This window comes from Euprymna scolopes, chromosome 2 (genome assembly GCF_053919585.1).
Source record: "Euprymna scolopes isolate OS-2025 chromosome 2, ASM5391958v1, whole genome shotgun sequence".
Classification (NCBI taxonomy): Eukaryota; Metazoa; Mollusca; class Cephalopoda; order Sepiida; family Sepiolidae; genus Euprymna; species Euprymna scolopes.
The window spans coordinates 82,117,677-82,142,256 of record NC_136483.1 but is presented as its reverse complement, the minus strand read 5'-3'; the positions used below and the strand labels follow the sequence as shown (position 1 = coordinate 82,142,256).

The window sequence follows — 24,580 nt, the reverse complement described above, 5'->3', positions numbered from 1 at the left end:
ATATTTAGTCGCGTACAAGCGACTCTATAAGTCACTCCGCCGGTCGGTCGGTCTGTCCGTAACACTTTTGTGCTTGGCCTTTTTGGTTAAGATCAAAGGTCTGTTGTTAATACATGCTGTTTTTAGCTTTTTAAGCTTTTCTTGGCCTTTTCGCTAGGATCAAAGTGTTGTTCCGGCAGATACTGCAAGCAAAGACCATATGTAGGGGAAACACCACATATAAGACATTGGTCAATGTAGGGGAAACGCTTCATACCAATTGTCACTATCCAGCTCCCCTACTCCCCGGGGAGTTGGTCCCCATTTCCCCTTCACTCCTCACATTAAAAATCGGCCTTGTGCCTAATTTGCTCGGTGGGGGAGCAAATAAATACCCTTTTCTTGGCCTTTTGGCCAAGATCAAAGTGTAGTATCTGTTCTTACTACATGCTGTACTTATCGTGATATAAAGTGGGGGATCACTTTTCTGTATAAATGTAATGTAAAATGATCACCCATTTTACAAGCAGTCAGTCTCAAAGTCATTGAAGTCATTCTCCAGATCATTCAAGTTGTTTTTGAAGGATTCCAGTTATTTTTTAAGCATTCAAGTCATTCTTAAGGTCATTGAATTCATCGTTAAGTTCATTAAAGTCATTCTAAGTCATTTACTTTTTATTTATTTAAGTCATTTCAACCCATTTTTCGGTCATTTTAATTTATCTTTAAGAATTTCATGTCAATCCTACATTCACGCATTCATTCATTACACGAGAGCACGCGACTTAATGGCTATCGGCCTTGTTACCTTATAAAGTTCAAACACATGGACCTTGTGTCGGCACCTTATTTCTTGCCTCCCCATAAAAGTCGGTTAGTCACGATATTCAGCTTATGCGTTTTGAAATGTCATCCTCCGAATAAGAAAGTGTCATTAGACAAATAAATACACAAGTTGTCCTAAGTCGCATGTATATTGCCATCAGGGGAAATGACGACGGTAGGATTTTGCGGTTGTTGCAGCGGTGTATCGAGATACTCTTACGTATAGCGCCTAGTATTCACGAATAGTCAAGTATTTGGCAAAACTGATCATTGATTAACTTCGAGGAGAATCGATGTGTCAGCAAAAGTAATGTTAGACATGAAGTCATTTTTTAATGCTGGGAAAATCAGACTGCTTTAAAAAATGTGGATATGAACAAAGAAAAAAGCGTTTCAATGAAGAAGGACCACTATTATACTGACTAAAGAGAGAACATATACTACACTTAGATCACAGCACAAAACTCGTAATCAATCTATTATAAAGTTGTCAAAAATATAAAAGGCCATGATGATCAATTACACTCACATTTGAGATTAAATTTACATTGGTCTTATGCGGCATAATCACACTGACACACCAGCTCCGTATCGATCACCGAAATTAAGAACAGTTGACCCTGTCCACTACTAAAATGGGTGACCATTGTGGAATTCCAGATGCTGTATGTGCTATCTGCTTATCTCAGCATTGTTTCCAGTCGTACTGTGCTTTTTCTTGCCACTGGACTCAAGCAGTGCCGATTCAGAGAAAGTGTGATGTTATTTGCGCAACCCTTGCCTTACAATTACACGCGCAGCTACCCTTACACTTTTCGCAATAGCTATGCCTTGGAATTTTGGGAAATTTTGCACAAACATTAAACATAATATCAGTAAAACAGACCACAACAGATTTTACGGGAAAACTCCGATTGCCATCCCAGGGGTGCCTTTCGAGTTTAAATGGCTAAACTTGACACTTTTGTGTTTGTTAAAAAAAAAGTTGATGCCTTGGATTTTTATAAAACTTTCTGAAAAGTTGTAACTAACTGATTTCTATATAATTTTGTTTGCCTATACTTCGCGATAATTCTTGGGTATGCATCAAGGTCTCTTTTAGGGCTAATAAAAAAACTCCAGTTTTGGGATTATCTCCCCATATTTGTCCAAATATTTCTGTGTATGTCTATTTAGCAGTTTTGCATAGTGCTGAATTCTAATTTAAACATGTTAAGGCCTTGGAGACGTTTGGAGCTAAATAGAGGAGGGGGCTATGATGGACTTATTCATTTCGTTTTTTGCGTGGTGCAGAACTCAAATTTACATATGTTAAGGCCTAAAACTGCACCATTTGTTAATTTTCACCAAGAATTGAGGTTCCCTGGGGACTTTTGAGGCTAAATGGGGGTGGGTGGGTGTTGTGCTGAACTTAATCATTTTTATGCCTCATCCACTTTGCATTCATGCCTTTCCGTGCATGCTTCACTTGTTTTTATCATTTCGTTTATCACTCCTAAATTTTAAGTAGGGGTTTCCGCATTAAACGTGAAGATTGATTAAACACAACTTCACCATAATGTTTTCTTTTGTATATAGAATGTATCATTTGGTTTATCACATATGGTGCACTTGATGTATCTAGTATGATCCCATTAAAGTACACTTATTTAACCGCTTCCCATAAGAAACGCTGATATTGGAGACAGAATGATATTGCCTAGAACCTCGCGTGCGCGAATAAAAATCGTTCAATCTTTGAAAGCACCTCATGGATCAGATTTACACTCAAGCATCGGATCATTTCGTATCATCGCTCTGTGTAGGCGGACCTAATCAATACAACTCAGTATTATGCGAATAAACTTATAGCATTGTCTTCAGATTCAGGCGCAACCAGAAGGACGGACGAATTCTATGCGTTTACAGCAGATACTTTGCTTCAGCATTATAAAAAGTGTTTATATAGCGTAAAACAAGGGGAAGAACAAGCAAATCAATTACTCGTTTATAATAGTATAAAAACGACTTTTGTTGATGGCCGCTTTTTTTTCACTACAGACCTTTTTCTTACAGAAGAGGCATTCCTCTCTATGTATCGTTATTTTTATGGCAAGTGCTCGAATGAGCGGTAATTTTTGATTCTCTGCTTTAAAAACATCCCCAGCAATAATACGTCTACAACCACTTAAAAATTATAATGAGAACCAAACGTTGATACTTATAGCCCACGGGGTGGATCTGGCTTGTGAAGGCATTTTGACTTGCCCGGAAGCACGATTAATAATGACTATTTTTAGTATGAGAAACGACTTATATCTCAACTAAAATCTACTGTTATCTTCCTGTGATCCATCCAGTAGAATTTGAATACTATGACCACAAAAACACAACCAAAACCCAATCACTTCAATTTCTGCGTAAAATATAAAAAGTAAATATAAAAGAAAAACTGCGATTCAATTTGACCGACTACAAGAAATATTAGCGTGGCAACTTCAAGAAAATGTCTCAGTCGGCATCCTATTTCATGTTTCGTTTATGTATAAATGTTACTGCATGTGTACGTTTGTAGGTGTATGTTTTCAACTATTTTAATTCGACTGTAATGTTAATGTGTGTGTTCGTTTTTGTGTTTGTAGTGGTTCGTTTGTGGTATAAGTTTCAATAAAAGCTTCAAACATACACGTCATAATTTCATCCATTTTCTGTTGTTTTGTTTTTCACTTTTATGTATTGTGGAAAAAGAATTTTTGTTCAGTGTTTTATTTGATTTTATTTTATTCTGATTTTCTCAGTGTTAATTTTCGTTATGGTTTTAAACATTAAATTTGACATGGGTCTGCATCTATAATTATCCTTATTTTTTTAATAATGACATTTATACTGTCCACGACCCGTAATTAAAACACAATCTGGCTCGCAGGTTCGAATGAATTGCCGATGTGTGATGTAAATGATAACTATATATCTAAAACTAACGGAACATCTATGAGTAAAGTTTCTCTTCAAGTGAAACTGCGGGGATAATTCCCAGCTGACAATGACGTGTCGTTTCGACGTCCAATGTTAATAAAATATTGTCGAGCTAATTTTTCACAAGTTTAACAATTGTTACCCATCTTTACAGTGTTATCTTACCGTCCATTAGATATAACCTCATTAGTACAAAAAAACTGTAGTTTTTCTTTGTCGGAATTACATATCTTAAAACAGTTAGCATTGTATGAATTATTATAAGTTGAACTCAGCAACCTCAGAGACACCTGCATTCATACCATAGCCCAACCATACTTTCCAAGCCATCCTTCCAGTCAACATATTTTATTGGCCGTTGGCTGTTTCACTAAAATGCAGAAACGCTCACATTGAACAACTAACCAGTTCGGACACTCTACATCTATATTTCCAATGCCAGATGCGAAAGCAATCATAGCTGTAGTTTATGATGTAATAAAACCGTTATACGTTTTTGACTTATTCTACTCTTGTGCTTACCATCTGCTTTTGCCATTGTTGTAATTCTGTTGTGTTTCTAAATAGTAATAATACTGATTATAATCTTTTGCACCTGAAACACACACAACTAAGTATTAACCGGGATGAATGTCACTTAACTGTGGTGACCTATATGAATAGGTGTGTCATTTTTATGCAATTGGCTCCATACAAGGCATAGATGCACTTAATATAAGGAGCTAACAGGAACGAAACATGATTATCAACAAGACAGGAAATGTCTATTGGCCTTAATCTCGAAATGATAAAAGGTTTTCAAGACTAAAGAGAAACAATCAGCAAGACGAGAGTTCCACACGTCTGCGTTTCTTTGAAAGACGCTACTGGAATAGGAAGCTGTATTACAATGACATATAAAAACATTGAATTGATGGAAATCAACAGACCAACGAGCCAAACGAGTGGGAACAAAAGAAGCAAGAAATACCTCAGACAATTGTAAACAAAACATACCATAATACTATTTATAGAAAAGACTGTGACTAGCAGCATGGGACCTGTCAGAAAGATTGCAAAGATAGATTGAAGCCAATAAAATTGCAGGTTGAAATCGCCCTAAACTCTAGAGCCAAAACTGAAGAGCCAGTGCTCAAAACAACGGATATTATAAAAAGGCTGACTGGGAAGCTATCAGTGAACTAATCAGAGATGCCCCATGGAGAACAATTTTTCTCTCCCTGCTAAACAATGTGCTAACGAGACCACTGACTGGTTCAAAATTGCAATCAAAGCGCATGTTCCCATGCGGAAATTTTATAGTAAGCCCCACTCTCCCCAATGATTTACGTCGACTTGTGCAACTGCCATTGCTCAAAAGCAGCATGCATACCGTAGGTTTAACCGACATAAGTCCAGTTTAAACAGACTGAAGTATATAGAAGCTAGAAATAACGTTAAAAAAGAAATAGCGACAGCTAAGAGAGAATTTACGGCAACCACTAAAAAGCGCATCGAAGCACAAAAACTAGGAACTCGAGACTTATGGAAAATCTACAACAGTGTAGTAAATAATGGGCAATCAACAACTCCCCCACTAACCAACAATCACGAGGTTGTCTCCTCAGCAACTGAGAAGGCTAACATGCTTGCCAGTCGGTTTGCCTCAAACTCCACACTGGACCCTTCCAACCACCCCCTACCTGACTTTCCTATGCGGACAAACGCCATGCTAGACGATCTGAAAACCACCCCTTCTCAGGTGCATGCTATCATAAAAAACCTTGACACCTCAAAAGCATGTGGACCTGATCTTATCACAGCTGTGCTATTAAAAAAGTGCTCAGCCGAAGTAGCTCCAGTTCTCTCCAAACTCTACAACAAATGCCTTAATGAAGCTTGCTTTCCTCGCTGTTGGAAAACTGCTTCTGTTGTACCAGTATTCAAGAATTCTGGCGAAAGGACTGACCCATCAAATTCTCGCCCCATTAGCCTCCTCCCACTTTTTGCCAAAATATTTGAGACCTTAATTAACCATGCTCTAGTCCATCATCTTACAGATGCTAAACTTCTGACTGACAAACAATATGGATTTAGACAAGCCCGTTCCACAGCAGACATCCTAACTGTGATCTCTGAACGTATATACCATTCACTGGACAAAGCGGGGGAGGGCAGAGCGGTAGCTCTAGATATATCTAAGGCTTTTGACAGGCTATGGCATGAGGGTCTCCTCAGGAAGATTAGATCATACGGTATCACTGGTAGAATACTTAACATGATTAAATCCTTCTTAGATAAGAGAAAAATCCAGGTTGTCCTCGACGGTCGTACATCGAAACAATATGATATAAATGCGGGGGTGCCCAAGGGATCTATCCTTGGACCTCTATTGTTCCTGATATTCATAAATGACCTCCCCGACAAAATTGCCTCTGAGATGGGTATATATGCTGATGACACTACACTCTATGGCAGGCACGACAGGAAGACGAATGGACACATTTCTAAAGAAATGGCAGAAACACTAGAGAAAGACCTCCAATCTGTGGTGGAATGGGGACAAAAGTGGTTGGTCGCGTTCAATGCTGCCAAGACTAAACTAGTTTCATTCAATAATTACAAGAAACCCTCTCTACCACCTATAGCAATGGCCAACGACTCTTTATCTGAGAGTCCATCTTTCAAACTCCTTGGCCTAACGTTCACAGGAAACATGAGTTGGAACAATTAAATTGAAGGCATTGCCAGGGCCGCTGCAAGAAAGGTGGGCTCTCTCTACCGTGCTAGAAAACTACTAACACCCGAAAGTATCCTGTACCTCTATAAAGCCACCATTCGCCCATGTATGGAGTATTGCTGCCACATCTGGGCTGATGCATCTGCTACTAGTCTCTCGCTCCTTGACAAGGTTCAAAAGAGAGTCGCAAACCTGATAGGCCCTGAACTGGCATCTAAGCTTCAGCCTCTGTCCCATCGACGAAATGTTGCATCCTTCTGCCTGTTCTACAAGTATTTTAGTGGTGAATGCTCTGACGAACTGCAATCACTTGTGCCCCCACAACGTGAGCACCCTCGACAAACCCGACAGGCTGCTAAATCCCACCCCCACACTGCAGAGATCCCTAGATGTAAAAGATCTTTTTACTCCAATAGTTTCTTCCCCAGAACCGCTAGATTCTGGAATTCCATTCCAGGTTCCTCCTTCCCCAACAGTACCGACGTGCAGAAGTTCAAGTGTAACGTGAACCGACATCTTGCTGCCAAAATCCCTACATAGTACCCCAGTAGTTGTTGCCCCTGATAGTGGCAATTTGCCTTGTTTGGGGTGAAAATGTAATAAAAAAAAAGATACGTTTCTGCAAATTATCAAGTATTATTAAATTAGACCGTAATTCACCAGTACGGCATAATCACGTTTACACACCGGTTCCCGCTAGATCACCAAAGTTAAGCAACGTTGAACCTGGTCAGTACTAAATGGGTGACTATTTGGGGCTTCCCGGTGCTGTATGTACTATCCGCTTATCTCGGCATTGTTTTCAGTCGTCCTGGATTTTTCCTTGCCACTGGACTCAAACAGTACCGATTCAGGGGAGTAGTGGTTAGAGATTGCGCGACACTTGCCTCACAATTACATGCGCAACTGCCCCATACAGGGAGTATTCTTTGTCTTTCAAGACTGAATCGAGGCATCGCGAATTCACCAGCACAAATTTGGCAACAATACTCTATACACGCTCTAGTAGTAGATTTGTAGAATTAGAGAATACGTATGCGGAAAGTGTTTAGAACAATATAAAGAACCTATATTACCAGAAACAGAAAGAGCAATTAATCTAATATATGTACTCCAAAAAAAGATTTGATTTAGCCATACACTCAATTATACAAGTAATGTGAAACATTGTTAACCTGGAAGAAATTACACGTGTTCACTCTTTGTAGAGTGAACACGTGGCACTTGATGATTCATCAACTTTATAGCGACCTAAAAGCATAATGCGAACAAAAACAAAAGCAAAAAAACGTAGCAGGTGAATAATCAATTGTCTGTAGGAGAAGACTTCTTTAAAATATACTACTCATAAATATAAATGAGAATGTATGTTGTCGTACATTGAACTCTTGCTATTTTCGTTTTCAATTGTTTTCATGTAGATCTATCGTGGAATGAGTCTCGAAGAAAATGTACTGCACTGATTATCTACATTAAATAAATCAAAGTTGATTTATTTAATGTAGATATTTGTGTTTTCATATTTTGACCGACTGTATGTTATAATAAATTCAATGGACCCACGCAAAACTCGGTATGCATAACTAGCAAGTGTCCTAGGAGAGTTAGAACACTGATTTTCGAGTTGAGACAGAAACAAGACTCTAGATGAGGAAGGATAAATAAGAAGCAGATAATACTTTACACGCTGGAAAAATGGTCGGAACCTTCTATCGATCCAGTAGATATCTCACTGCTGATGCAATTCTCTATCTATATAAGAGCCAGATACGTCCAAGGATGGAATACTGTTGCCACATATGGGCAGGAGCTGCTAGAAAAGACTTGTCCTGCCTTGATAGGGTTCAAAATAGATTTCGTGGCCTGGTGGGAGATGTCCTTTTCTTTTCGCTACAACCTCTATCTCACAGAAGAGATGTTGCGAGTTTGTCTCTGCTTTATCTTTATTTTCGTGGAAAGTGTTCGACTGAGGTTCAATCTATGGTCCCCCCTCGCCAAACTTTCACAAGAAACACTAGACTAGCTGAAAACATTATCAATAATTTTCCCCACTCTTTATCTGTGCCTAAACCTAAACATAGATTCCATGATCAAAGCTTCTTTCTTAGAACTGCACACCTGTGGAATTGTCTTCCGTTTTCCTGCTTTCCAGCTGTCTATAATATGGTTGTCTTCAAGTCCAACGTGAACTAGTTTCTGATGAGCCGTTCCACTTAAGTTAACAAATTTACCGAACTTCCATTATTATTCATTACTATATTGTCCTTTTGACTACTCTACACTCTTTAACCCTTATCCTTTAGTGGCCGATCGGCCTTGATAAGTGGTGACGCCTATGTAAAAAAAAACCCTTCTCTTGATTTGTACAATTTATTTTTTATATATATTTTTCCGTCTGAGGCCTGCTTTGTGAAAGACAATGTGGTTAAAATGCCGATTATCAACAATATATATATATATATATATATATATATATATATATATATATATATATATATATATATATATATATATATATATATATATAATGTGGTTAAAATGCCGATCATCAACAATATATATATATATATATATATATATATATATATATATATATATATAATTCTCCAAGTTCCAAACATCAAGTTTTCTCAGTAGTTTATTACTTTTCAAAAAGTGCACATTCAATATTGTTAAATTTACATGGAAAAGTTTTATTTCATTATTATATTATTTTACATAACCAAGGAATCGCAAGTACTTAGAAACCGATGTTTTTTTTTATTTAAAAAAAAACTACGTTTATTTGAAAGAGTAACAATATAAAAAAACTGGTTCACTTTAATAGGCGTTGTGGAGAAAGGCAGAAATACACATGGATAGGTATATTGTCTCACTACATTCAGACACATAGTGTGCGCAGTCTCATATTGTGGTCAACTGTATAGAGACAGATTTTTTGTTTGTAGTATCGGCAACGAAACAGACAGAAAATCTCCGCACGGAAACTAAGTAGTTTCACGACTTTCTCCTTCTACACTCCTAACATTTAAAAAAATTTTCCAAACAAACACGGTTCTCGTTATGTAACGCACTTGTTTACATAATCTTTTTAACGCGCGTTATTATTTCAATGGATGTATCCTATTACATGTATCTGCCATCTGGTTTTTCCTCTAATATTTGTTTCTGTAAAAATTACATTTTTGCTGATGGAGATTGTACTGATAATTGAAAATCCGTATATAAGAGTTGTTATAAAAATAATTAAAACATATTTATTCTAATAACTACCAAATGACATCATTTTTTCTTCTTCCTTTTTTTCACTTGTAAAATCATTGGTACACTAAACTGGGATAATTTCTCATGAAGGTGCAACAATACGTTCATGTTTGTGTAAGGTGGGTACTATTGCAAAGAAAGAAACAAACACAAAAAATAAATCCGTTTTTGAAAAAGGCATATATTATCGTTAATTTCCAAACAATGATCTTGATTGTTTTTACTTTTCATTTCGTCTTCTATGAGATTAACAAAACCCCACCGTCTGGACACCAGCTTGAATGTAACTCGCCGCCATAACATGTCCACACGTCCATCTCACTCGGTGAGTGTATTCCTCCCGACCACGCACTGGCCATGGTCAGCCATCTTTCGCCTTCGACTTTACATGTTCATCTTTGTTTCTTTTTCTTGAGACGCAAACCCACGCACATTTACTAATTTGTATAGTGTTGCTAATACCTTTGCTAGCCTTCGTTCCTTCGACTGACTGATGCTAATATTTTCACACGCGCTCATACGCGCTCTGTTACATTTGAATCTCATCTACGACTTTGTAACGGTCTTCTATTCATTTAATATTCTTCAATGAAGTGTTAACCTTGCTATTCACTAAATCTTGGCCAGTTAAATATGCAAATAATATATGTTGGTGTTGATTCTACATTTAACTGTTTGCAAAACAATGATAGCCATTTTATAACATATTCTTACATCAAAAGATCCATTTACACTCATTCTTACAACAAAGTGTGAATCCTCATGAAAATGTTCACGTATATTTCTTTTCCATCCACCAGAATCCCGAAATCTGAGTATTTATAACTGAAGAAGGATCCATTCTGTTTAGTCAAGAGTTTGAACAAAGAGTTTTATTACAACACGCTTTACATGCAGTGCCAACAGACGACGTTTTTTTTAAATCAATTTTCACCCCAAACAAGGCACAGTGCCACTTTGAAGTAGGGGGCGACTATTGGGGACATAAGTTGCAGGGGCATTATGAAGGGAGATTAGTAGCAAGATGTTTGTTCACATTACACTTGAACTTCTGCATATCAGTACAGTTGGGAAAGCAGAATCTCGGAAGGGAGTTCCAAAGTATTGCAGTTCTGGGGAAGAAACTATTGGAGTAAAAGGCTTTCTTACACCTAGGGATGTCTACTGAAAAGGGGTGGGACTTAGTTGCTTGTCGGGTTTGCCGGGGGTAGTCATGTCGAGGAAGTACATATGCTTGCAGTTCGTCAGAGCATTCACCATGTAAGTATTTGTAGAACAGGCAGAGAGATGCAACATTTCGTCGATGGGACAGAGGCTGAAGCCTATATGTCAATTCAGGACCTTTGTGTGGAGCTGGATTTTCCCCGCATTAAACACCGATTTTGTGTCTAACTCTGTTCTCGTGAGGAGGCAAGAAAATAATAATAATAAACAAATTTAAAAAGAGCCGAAACAATAAAGGAGAGAAATAAATAAAAGAAAAGTAACATGTAAAATAACTAAAAAAAGAGAAAAACGAATGATGAATCCAAAATAATAATAAACGGAATGAAAGCGGGACAAATTGATACTATGCCAAACAAAGATAAATAAACCAACAAAAGTAAAAGAAAGAAAGAGAAGAATGAATTATTTTTCAAAAAAAAATATACAAGAACAAAGAAAATAGATAACAAAGCACAAACCCAACAAAGAATAAATATATGAATGAAGGAGTTTTAAAAAAGAAACAAATTAATATCACACACAAAATCATGGATATATAAAGAAGTAAAAAGAATCTTTGCCCCCAGAAGTGGAAGAAACTTACAAAAATAAGAAGACAATGAATAGATGAATAATTATAAAAGAAATGAAATGTAAAAATATGTAAAGAAAGAGGAAAATAACTAATGAATGAATAAATGATGAAGTATCGACTTGTTTACATAATTCTTATTCGGCTTTACATTAGTTCCGTCGACTAATAGAAAAGTGAAGTATTTCTTCGAAGTCAGTTTTTATTATGGATTGTTACTTTTTCATGTCATCCATTTTGACAGCACTCGTGATATTTCTGCCTCTTCTCAAGTGCAGATTACATATTGACTTTAGGTGGATATTGACATTTCAAACGTCATAAGTTGTCGTCGAGATGAAACACAAAAGATGGCAAGAAAAATAAGAAAAGACAAAATAAATCTTTTGAAACATATTCAAAATGTCCGAACTCAAAAGATGAAAGCACACACACACACACACACACACACACACACACACACACACACACACATCGCTCTCTCTCTCTCTCTCTCTCTCTCTATATATATATATATATATATATATATACAGTTGTGCCCGATATTATTCATACCCCCCCTTGAAAATTGAGTTTATTAGGTGTAACTTTGTTAGAATTTATTGTTTACGTCCATATTGATACATATTCTTAATAAACCTCTTCTGATCATTTTCGTCATTTTAAAATCTCGGGATACTTGTAATAAAAGAAATATACAGCTATTTATAAAATCTGCAATGTTCAAAAATAATCATACCCCCTTATTTTTTCAGTATTAATCGAGTTTCTGACTGTTTGTTTCCTGTTTGATTCTTATTTTGAATGCTTTTATACAACCTTTGATTAATTTCATTTCGTTTTTTGCATTTTTCAGAAATTAAAATGATATCAACTGAAAACCAATAAAAGAATAAAAATTATTAGAATGGGGAAGAAAAAAGAGCTTAGTAATGATCTTAGGACTAAAATTGCGAATTCACATAAGGATGGTTTAGGTTAAAAGTCAATTTCCAAGAAATTTGAGGTCCCTACAGCAACAGTACAGAGCATCATCAAAAAATTCCAGAGCCACCACACAACAAACAACTTGATTGGTAGAGGAAGGAAAAGGAAACTGTCTGCTAGAGCCACCAGGAATATTGTAAGAAGTGTTAATGCAAATCCAACCACCACTACTAAGGACATTTTAGAAAATCTGGAGTCTTCTGGCATAAAAATATCAAGGCAAACATTGCAAAGGACTCTGCATGAAAACGGTCTGAAAGGGAGAAGACCAAGAAGGACTCTATTGCACACCGGAAAACACCTTGCAGCACGTCTAAAGTTTACTAGGAACCATGTGAATTCTCCAGAGTCCGTTTTCTCAAGTATTTTGTGGACTCACGAAACAAAAATTGAATTGTTTGGCCATATGGATGCTTTTTACGTTTGGAGGAAGAAAGGAGAAGCTTACAACCCAAAGAACACCATACCCACGGTGAAACATGGTGGTGGTAGCCTAATGTTTTGGGGCTCCTTTTCGGCTAGTGGTCCAGGTAGTTTGGTCAAGATAGATGGAACCATGAAGAAGGAGCAATATTTGGAGATACTCCAGAAAAACATTAGACATGATGCGGAGAAGCTCCATTTAGGACCAAACTGGGTCCTTCAACAGGATAATGATCCAAAACATACTGCCAAAATAGTCAAGAAATGGTTCGAGGATAATCAAATTAATGTTTTGGAATGGCCTAGCCAGAGTCCCGACCTGAACCCTATCGAAAACCTCTGGCACATATTGAAAACTGAGGTTAAAAAGCGGAAACCTAGAAATTTGAGGGATTTGGAGAACTACTGCATTGAAGAATGGTCAAAAATCAGTGTTGATGCTTGTAAAAACCTTGTTGATAAATATCCAAAACGGTTACAGGCAGTTATTAAGAATAAAAGGCATGCTATTGACTATTAGTAAGAGAGGTATGAATAATTTTGAACTAGTGCCAGTATTGTTTTTCTTTGTATAATGTTTCAAACTTGCATAATTTATTTATTTGTTGAGTTTAAATTAAATGCTTATGCTTGATTTATTGTTTGAAATCCCTTTAATATTGTCTACCTTCTGGTTTGAGCAATAATCTTATAGAAATCTCAAAGATCCGAGGGGTATGAATAATATCGGGCACAAGTGTATATATATACTGGAAGAAAACTAGCAATATATCTTGCATATATTTTGTTTTTCTTTATTTTGAGGTGCGGGTGTTGTTTGACTGGTACATAGCCATAAATTGTAAAATTAAATAAATAAATAAATAATAAGTTGCTAATGTTACTTAGTGTGTTGCCTAAAATACGTATTCCATCACTCGCTAATAAGTTTAACAGTGCATGTGTAGATCCCACAAATACATATTATTGACGCTCATGACGTCCCGTTAAAAATTTATTACATAATAAATTTCAAAATTCTTTTCTGTATTTATTCATTTTTTTATTTCGTCTTGTTTTAAGTTTGGGACAATGAGTTTGTCAGAAATGTTCTTTAAATAGTAAATTGTTAAAAAAACAATGTGCACACATTTATCCATGAAGTTGCCTAGAATGTACATTTGAGAATTCCTAATAATACCTTTATTTATCTTTATAAGAACATCTTGTATATAATTATATATATATATATATATATATATATATATATACATATATATTTGTGTGTATGCACACGCGCGAACACACACGCACGCACACACACACACACACACACACACACACACACACACATATATATATATATATATATACATTTATGGCGAAAAATGCTTATTCAATTATATTTTACCCTTTATTTATACCAATATGTTTATTTATGAAGTACGATCTATGTATACATATAACTACAGATCATATACAAAAAATGACTAAAGTCTATATTCCATATTTTTCAATGTAGATCATCTTACCATTTATTTCTTGCTGCATGTTAAAACGTTCAATACTTAAGGGCATCTATTTAGCTCAGAAACAATCATATGACTGTATCAATTCTTGAATACTTTCCGCCCTAACTCATCACAAGAATAAGAACTACTTTAAAAAGAAAAAAAAAGAAATCGGGGCATGATAACTGAACTTCGAAGAAATCTGAAGTGTAGTTGTATTCATTTTTATGATATGCACGCCCACCATCGTTGATTTCACTCATTCTTTCCCTCTCTTTATATATATATATATATATAACTACTTAATTTACTCACAAAAAATTAATATACGAAATTATATATTTATGCGTGAACTTTAAGTATTTACTTCAAAAGTGCTCAATACGTAGGTAGAGCTAGTTAGTAATTTATAAAATATATATGGCGATTAAGCTATACTGAATATTCGGCGTTTCATCCACTCTGGGACTCCTCAGGCTTACGCGCATAAGCCTGAGGAGTCCTAGAGTGGATGAAACGCCGAATATTCAGTGTAGCTTAATCGCCATATATATTTTATAAATTACAATATATATATATATATATATATATATATATATATATATATATATATATATATATATATATATATATATATATCTTAACGTTATACAGTAGAAACCCGGGATACGGCATTAAAATTAAAAATTAGTAACGAATACAGTACAGTATATGATACATATGTATATAATCAAATAACCTTACGAATAACACCATGAGGCGAGAAAAATACCGTAAACAGGGCCTAGAAAAACATTGCATTCCACATCATAACCTGAAAGAACCGTATCCTTGGGTCACCATATCCCGGGGACTCTACTGTATGCCTATGTGTATTTATGTATCTGGGCTATTCATATACTTAGAACAATTAAATATATATTGTCACTAATTTAAAACAGAAAACTACAGGGTGATTGAAAAGTAATTCCTAATTATTATCTGCTTGTAGTTTCTTAATGCAAGTAAATATAAGACAGTGTTTTATTTAGAATTCAATGTGAGTGCAAGCATTCATAACCAACTTATTGAGGTGAACAGTTTTATTTCGCCTTTTACTTAGATATAATCGCATTTGTCTCTTCAGACATTTGTAGAGCAAGATCAAACAGACTGCATACTGAAAATTAATGAATCTATTTATAACAATGAATAGATAACTAACAATAAAATCTATAAGATTACACACGTTCTCTAATTTACATATAGTCGAACTTCGAACTTTATTTCTCTACAACGAAACTTCTGTTGTTTTTCTTCATATTGCATAAACCAAAAATTATATATTATTCATAGAAAACATTATTGTCATTGCACTGCATGAGAGCAATGAACATAAAACAATACTTACGAGCACTTAGTTAGAGCTACCCCAAAAATATATTAGATTCATACGTAATTAGGAAACAAAATAAAATAAATCAATAAGAAATACATCGATTGGCCCGTTTTGTCTGGATTCGAACCAAATTATTTTTACTCTTGCTTATGTGTCACCTTTCAACTAAGTAGAATCGGTTTCGATATACGCTGAGCAGTTCGATCTAGTTTTCATCAATCAATTTACATCTTTCAAATCGCAGTTTCGAGCTCTGCTCTCATATATTTAAATTTCTCTCTCTTTTTTTTGTATCTCTTTCTCACTTTTATCTTTCTCTTTCTATAATGCATGTTTTACATTTCAGCATGCGTGCTCGTATCTGCACTCAGTAACTTGCACCAGAACTACTAATAAGGTATATTCGCATGAATTCTCATTGATGTGGGATCCATTAAAAAATTTTCTGATGTATTCGATGTATTGGAGAATGGCTCTTTAGAAAGAAAAGAAAATTTCTGAATTAGTAGCAAAAAAAAAACAAAAAAAAAACAGAAAGAAATTACATGGCGCTTTCAAAGCAAATGAGATGTTCTGGTTGTTTACTATTATTAAAAGTGACATATTGACAATGAAATTCAGTATTAAGAATTATCGATTACTCAATGCGTTTCATTATGAAAAATAATATTTTAAATTTACGCATGACGGACCCATAAACGGACCGATCAAACTGAAAGATATAAGCTTATCTAACGATAAACCCATCTTAATCAAAACTCAGCTATCTAATGGCCACTTTCAGCTATGAAACGTCGGATAGACTAACGAAAACGCTATTAAAAATGAAGTGTGGCTGACAAACGAAATGCCATTTCAAACGTAAGCGTAATAGACCGACGGAAATGTTATTTCTATCTTAAGCATGATAGACTGATAAACATACTAATCATTGTATTAAAGTTTATATATGTATCGGAAGCTGCGTTTCTCAATCAACGCGGTTAGCAATTAAATGCTACGCAAAACTTTAAGTAACGTATTTATGGATTGACGGGCAAAAGAAGACAGATTTAACAAGTTTCCTCTAAAGGAGAAAGTTTCATGGTAGTATGAAATTCATAAGTGGTCCCCAGTTGTATGCATAGTGAGGATGTAATTAAACCATATAGGGGTTCGAAGTTATTTAAATATTGTTACGAGTTAGCAATCCTTAGCACGATCTATTAAGAAGGAAAGCATACGTTAGTGATGTAATCCTTGATTGATTAATTGTGTCTAACTATGTCGGATATGTACTCGAGAGTAAAAACAATGAAAAGAATATGCTGATTTTATAGTCCTAGTTATTACAGTTTAATAAAGAATCTTAGAAAATAAATCATGGTGTTTATATAGAATACGGGCCATGATGAACTAACAACATTATTATTAAGAAATTTATTCTTTACGGAGAGTTTTTTTTTTAAACTATACTTAACTTTCACCAACAGTTTAATAAACAAAATGTTCCGTAAAAATGAATCTAACTTGAAAATCACATCTAAAATAGGAGCAAATACCTTTATCTGAACTAGCACATCAATTATTCTCATTATAAAAGGTCAAAGTATGTTACTGGTATGACCAAGCGAACTATAATCTGTAGCATGCCTTCGTCAGATTTTTGTTGTGAAGAAGGTGATTACACATTCAGTAGTAAAAAAGTAAGACCGACCAAATGGTTAATGTACCCTTCTGCAATACCAGCAGCTATAAAAATCGTACATGCGTTCCGAATGTTGTAAAATTTTGTTAATATTCGGCATAATATAATTCTAATATTATAAACTTGTTTACATGAAAAAAAAAAAGAAATTGCAGTTTTCTACACTAAACATCATTCAGAATAAACCACTATCTTCGCATTTTCAACGTTGTAGAAAATTACAATTTCTGTAAGTTGAGGTGGTTTTTACGCCTAAAATTATCTTCTGATAAAAGATAATTTTTTTTACTCAACGAGAGTTATTTCTCTTGCATCAGTAGATTACTCTACGTGAGCGCTCACAGATCTTCATATATCTTAGCGAGACCATTTGATAGTGCACTCTTGTCGTAAATTGTTGTGACATTTGTGTCTATATATCATAGTGCCCAGAAGCTGTAAAGCCAACGTAAGGAATTACTGTGGTTAGATGCCAGATTTATTGCGGCATTATAAGTGGCGTGTTAGGCAGTCAAACCTGTGTGCAAATTGCATTTTAAGCTTTTTGAATGCTGGTTGCCTGTGAATCTTAGTCAAAGCAAATTTAACATTGGACTCTAGAAAATAGTTCTTTTAACGGTCACTACTTAACATTTAAAGAACAGAATTAGAACCTAGATGAGAGAAATAAATTATTTAATAACGCGGCTGTGTTCCTCACTTTACCTAATTACTATTTCGTATCCGTGGTAATTGGATATCCTAAGTCTAAAGAAGAACTGCAACAAAATGAGATGTAGTTAACTTAACCAAACACAAGAAAGACAATATGCCGATTACATAACTCAATTCCTAATATGATTAAATGAATGATTTAGATTTTGTTATCAACAGACCGGCAGTCATTAAGTTTTAAATCACCCAAACACCCATGGCAAGTGCGCGTCTGAGCTCCATTCTCTTGTCCCCCCCCCCTCGCTAATCTTTCACGAAAAACACCCGACTAGCTGAAACACCTGTCAATAATTTTCCCCACTCTTTATCCGTGCCTAAATCAAAACGTAGATTCCATGAACAAAGCTTCTTTCTTAGACCTGCACGCCGGTGGAACTTTCTGCCGCTTGCCTGTTTCCTTCCCGATTTCAATTTGGATGTCTTCAAGTCACACACAAACAAATTCCTGATGAACCACCCCCTTAAGTAATGACACTTTATCAAATCTCCAATACAAACTATTACTACGATACTATCACATTGATTACTGTACACACAATAACCCTTATCCCTGAGTGGCTTCTGGACCTTGATAAGTGGTGACCTCCATGTAAAAAAAACTTTACTGTAGAGATTTAACTAAGGGAAGTTACTCCGTTGCTTTAATATGTCGTTACATGATGTTTTGAAAGTAAATTGTGAATACGGTTGTGACAACAATGAAATAGTGCTCTAAGAACTCGTTAAGTAACAAGGATCGTGTTCCAATGGAAATATATTAGTGACACATTACAAGTCAGACTTTACCACAGCTGGAAGTTGAGGCAATTTGATTTTTGAGAGGATATTTTTTTGTCTCTTAATTGGTTACATTTCCTGAAAGAACGACAACTTTAAGGTGCTGTTCCTAGCGCGCAACGTGGGTCTCTGTATCAGTTTATTTGTATTTCTCTTTTCCTCTTGTCTTTCTCTCTCTCTTTATCTATCTCTATATCTCTCTCTATCTTTCTCTCTCTCTCTCTCTCTCCCCCTCTCTCTCTCTCTCTGTCATACGTATAAGTTACCAGTCCTACTGATGTTTTTGTGACCATATTTCTTTTTAAATAAACTTTTCCTATAATTTAACAACGGCGTCCGAATAGTTTTGTATCTGCGTAAAAGTAAGAACTGAGATTTTCGATTATGGCGGCACGGCTGCATAATGATTAGTACATTCCTTGATGAGTGAAAAAATATAACAAATTAAAGATGAAAATAAACAACAGCAAAACTTCTATGATTCTGATTTTTATTCTGATACTAAGTATGTAAATAAAGTTTATTTCAGACTGCAACCCGTAATGATTGACGGAACAAGAATAATTTAGCCACGTCGATTAAATAAAAGGGTTAAGTTCCAAATTTCATACTGATTTCCGAGTTTGAAAAGCTAAAGAAAACCGGAAGTTACCTAAGTCGAAAATTTGTAAGAATAACATACACGATAAAAACAGTTGACAGAATAATTAAAACATTCCAGATAATTTTGTTTAAATCTTTTCAATAAGGGTTTATTACTTTGAATTATTATGATACTCAGTTTTGATATTTAGATACTTTCTTGTGTCCTGTATATTCTCTGACCTTTTTTCAGGATAATTCATGATTAAATGCAGTAATATTTTCGAATAGTCAAACAGGTTTTGTTTTATCTGATTGTGTAAGCTATTATTTGTAAGTGCTATTTTAATAAACACAATAAAATACATACACTAAACATAAAAGGCATGTTGGACTATACAACTTGGTTAATACAGAGCGACGTAAACAGAAATACGGTCCTTCAAACTTCTTAAAATGAAATTGACTTATCCCATGTAGGAATAACCTCGATTAGTATTCCTAAAAATGATATCTAATTTTATTGTTCAAAACTAATTAAGATCTAATAATGTCCTTGCCAAGGTATAATTATATAATAAACATGTTACTAGATTCTTACATAATTTTAAATTTGTAGCAGATGAAATGAATTGTGAACCGAACACCATAAATAATAAATATAAACGTTTTACGCTGTTGGCACGATGTTTACATGTTAATCTCTTAAGATTGTTGACCTACATTCTGGCGACAATTTCTTTACTTAATTTATGAATTCTTTCACATGTTATATCACGGATTACCTTGTCTCAACAAAGGATATGTAGTAATAGAAATAGCAGAGAGTGGATTACGTCGAACTGGATAAAAATTGTAGGAGAAATTTGAATTGGTCAGGTAAAATGATCAATGAATTCTTGTGGGAGCTTAAACTGGATCTCTGTAGAAACGAAGTAATGACGGCCCTTTGAAATGCGCTCTTAAAACATTAATCAGATTAAGATTGTCTAAGTAATCTTGTCTCTATGCTTACGCTAAAATAGAGCATCTGAATAAATAACATTTATTTTGGGCAAAGATGTTTTTATGCCATGTAGTTTTAATTAACGATCCAACTAAACAAATGGCCCCAGAGAGCTCATCAAAAATTCTCCATTAAGCAAGCCATGCAAAGCTTTTATGTCTCTATTCTCCCCTTCCACTGAATAAATATTAGAGAAACAATATCAACAAGGAAGACATTATCAAACACCCATATATAAATCTCTATCAGCGACTGTAGGTCGATGGTCACACTTAAGTTTAAAACAGTATTCTATCGCCAGCTGTATAGATGCAATTATATCACTGAGAAAGTTTCGAAAGTAAGTAGTTTTGCAGCAGGATTTGATGTCGGGTGTGTAAAAATCGAAAAATCCTTCATAAACTTGTGCTGTAGCTTTACAATGTTGTGGTCTTAAATAACCGAAGAAATAACATGAATAGAAGATAATAAACCAAACATTCTATTCATAGAAAGTACAAAAATAATGAATAGCTGTATCTCACTTTGCGTCTTTCAAAACTCTATTCAAAGCTTCAGAAAGAGTCCGCACAGTCATGAAATATGGTTCATCACCATGATATAAGGCTAAATCAGAAAATTAAATTTTTCATTAGAAGTCAAGTAAAAAGTTATGTTGACGTGTACCGAAAGTTACGGCATTGGAAGTTTGTAGCGGATAAGCTAGTTAATTTTATATTTTCTTCTACTCTATAGGAATGAGTCATAAAAATGTAGTTCATAGAGCTGTATTTGTTGCAAATTATTCTATGACGCAAATAATACTCGTATATGAGAAATAATATTGAAATTTGTTGTTCTTTTAATAGCTTTCATTATTCCAGCCACAGAGTGAAAGAATTGGAAAAGGAGTGATTAACTGCTATTGCCACCACGCAGAGAGATGTCATTTTAAACTGCGGAGCGATTTAAATGTAAAGGCGGGAGCCTAACACCTATTTCTGCAACTATACGACACCGATTGGCCTTTGGGACAAGATCAAATGTAGTATCTGTTCCGGCAGATACTGCAAACAAAGACCATATGTGGGGGCGACCCCACATATAAGACCTTGGTCAATGTAGGGGCAACCCTTCAAACTAACAGTTACTATCAAGCTCCAATTTCCCACCCATTGGGAGCTGGTCCCTCTTTCCCTTCCCCCTCCCTCTCTCTCCACATTAAAAAACGGCCTTGTGCCTAATTTGCTCAGTGGGGAAGCAAATAAATACATACTGCAAGCAAAGACCATATGTGGGAGCAATCCCACATATAAGACCTTGGTCAATGTAGGGGCAAACCTTCATACCAATTGTCAATATCCAACTCCCCTACTCCCCGGGGAGTTGGTCCCCATTTCCCCTTCACTCCTCACTTTAAAAATCGGCCTTGTGCCTAATTTGCTCAGTGGGGAAGCAAATAAATACCTCAAAATGTAGTATCTGTTCCGGCAGATACTGCAAGCACAGACCATATGTGGGGGAAACCCTACATATAAGACCTTGGTCAATGTAGGGGCAAACCTTCATACCAATTGTCACTATCCAGCTCCCCTACTCCCCGGGGAGTTGGTCCCCATTTCCCCTTCACTCCTCACTTTAAAAATCGGCCTTGTGCCTAATTTGCTCGGTGGGGGAGTAAATATATACCTCAAAGTGTAGTATCTGTACTTCAGATGCTGCACTTCAATTTCTTGTTCTTTGTCAGTGGAGGAGAAATCCTTCACGATTGAGACAGTTTTTATTTTGGTTCCTTTTCGCCACATTAAAAAACGACCCTGGTGTCTAACTCTGTCCTGTGGGGAGGCATTGTAAATAGGAACAATAGGGTTCGGCACAAATTCCTTATATGATGTCATAATTTGCTTAACCACGAAACTCTGTTCTCATTCGTCGGTTTTGGTCAGTCGGCCCATTCTTCGCTTTTTCACGTACCATTATTTTTAAAAACGCGAAGATAGAATAAACGCATCTAAAGAATTATGTTCTCAACGTTGCATCCGTGGGAACATATTAAAAATAATTAATTTTGGAGTTTTAACAGACAACCAAACTTGAATACCGCGAATGCTCGTGGGTCGAGTGAAATAGAGTTTTGCTGTCGATTTTTTCAAGAGACGATTTTGTTGGAATTTATTTTTCTAGGAAGAAAACTATTCTTGCGTGCCTGTCATCTGTTCAACAAGAAATAATTCTGTATCTCGGTGGATATGATTACGTGACTGTCAATGCATTTCCTTTTTTTATTTCATAAAAATTATCTCCCATTAATTTGTCACTCTCTTTTCTTTACTCATTTTTCTATCTGTTTTCGTTATTTTTTAGAAACGTCTAAAAAATATAATGACAGTTTTTTTTTTATACAGACAAAAAGAACCCAGCTTTCTTAGAAATGAAAAAAATATTAATCGCTGAGCGGATTCGAACCAATACCGAAAAACCCAAGCTCTCAGTGTAGAGGAACCAAGATGCCGGACATTTTCTACTTTTACTATTCCTTTCCTCCAATCGCCGTCTTTTTTAATTCACTTTCTGCTCCTTGTCTGTCCGATTGTATCAGCTTGCAAAAATTAAAAAATAATCTTTACAGAAATCATGCTGCCCAATCAGGTTTCCGCCATAAAGCTTACCCCGAACACGTTCACCTCTTACGGTTCAGTGCCAATGTACTTTGTTTACAACAAGTAAAAATTACAGAAACATTGTTTTATTACTTAGTCAATATGCCGACTCCTCATATTTGTAACGTCTGCATTGGATATTAATAATCAATAGTTGTAATCTGTATAAAATCTGTCGATGTATTATTTATGGGTTTTATGTAGTAAAACCACGCGTGTTCGACATTATTACTGTGTTTATCATTTTTTATATTATATATGCTATGTCTATTTTGAAGTTATAAAGCAAACACTACTGGTACGATGAGCGTGATTTGCTTTATATAATGTCGGATATTTCTACTTCCCGCTGTCTGAATTTGAAAACAATTGTTACACGCATTTCATTTATATTTTAACTTTATTCATTGACTAATTGTAACAGGGTGCTGGCGCGCGTAGGGAAATAACAAGCCGTGTACGAAGAAAAAGACTATGAAAAGAGCGTATACACAGACCGCGGACCACGTTCAGTACGTTTCAGCACTTTTGGAATCACGCTCGAACACTTCGAAACGAAATTCGAGAGGACAGAGGTCAGGGAAGACGATCACGTTAGAGATGGGGGTGACGTCACAGACTGTAATGAGAAATCAAACGTGGCAGGGGAATGAGGATATAAATGTCGTTGTTACAAAAAAGGGTCGAGTTATTACTTTTCGTATGCTCCTTGTAACGTGCTGTACTTCAACGTGTTCGGTCTACCTGTGTAAATGTGGGTAATGTTACATATTAAACAATGGACGGAACTGTTTTGGTTATATATATATATATATATATATATATATATTAGTCTCGCAAGTAACTGCGAGACAAACAAAATGTTACTTAGAGACTACTATTGAGTATTAGTCTCGCAAGTAACTGCGAGACAAACAAAATGTTACTTAGAGACTACTATTGAGTAATCCAACGTAGGGTACCGGTGGAAAAAATAAAAAATTAATTTACTTGAGACATACTTATTGAACATTTTCTGAAATAGTACAATAATTACCTTGACATTCTTCTGTTTAGTTTAAGATATCATTTTCAGATATTTTGATACTAATACCGTTATTAAAAAAATAAAAATTGCCGGATTTTAGTTTCATAAGAGTTTTCCACTAAACCACTATTCGTACTACCATAATAACAGCGACACAGAGAGAGAGGGAGAGAGACAGAGAGACAGACAGACAGACAGAGAGGGGGGGCTACTGTTCAGTATTTGTGTAAAATATTACATAACTGATTTTTCCCCTATTTTTGATTATCCGTTACATTAATACCATTGCTAAATTAATTTAGTTTAAATCCCGCATTTCCATCCATGCTC

General features: G+C 35.4%; 1 long non-coding RNA gene and 1 pseudogene across 2 annotated transcripts in view; one reads left to right on the top strand and one right to left on the bottom strand.

Moving 5' to 3' along the window:
• Positions 1-24,580, bottom strand: part of LOC145293095 (uncharacterized) — a 1,048,662-nt gene that overhangs the window by 684,844 nt on the left and 339,238 nt on the right. The gene's annotated exons all lie outside the window — the stretch shown is intronic.
• LOC145242457 (U2 spliceosomal RNA) lies at positions 373-535 on the top strand (annotated as a pseudogene).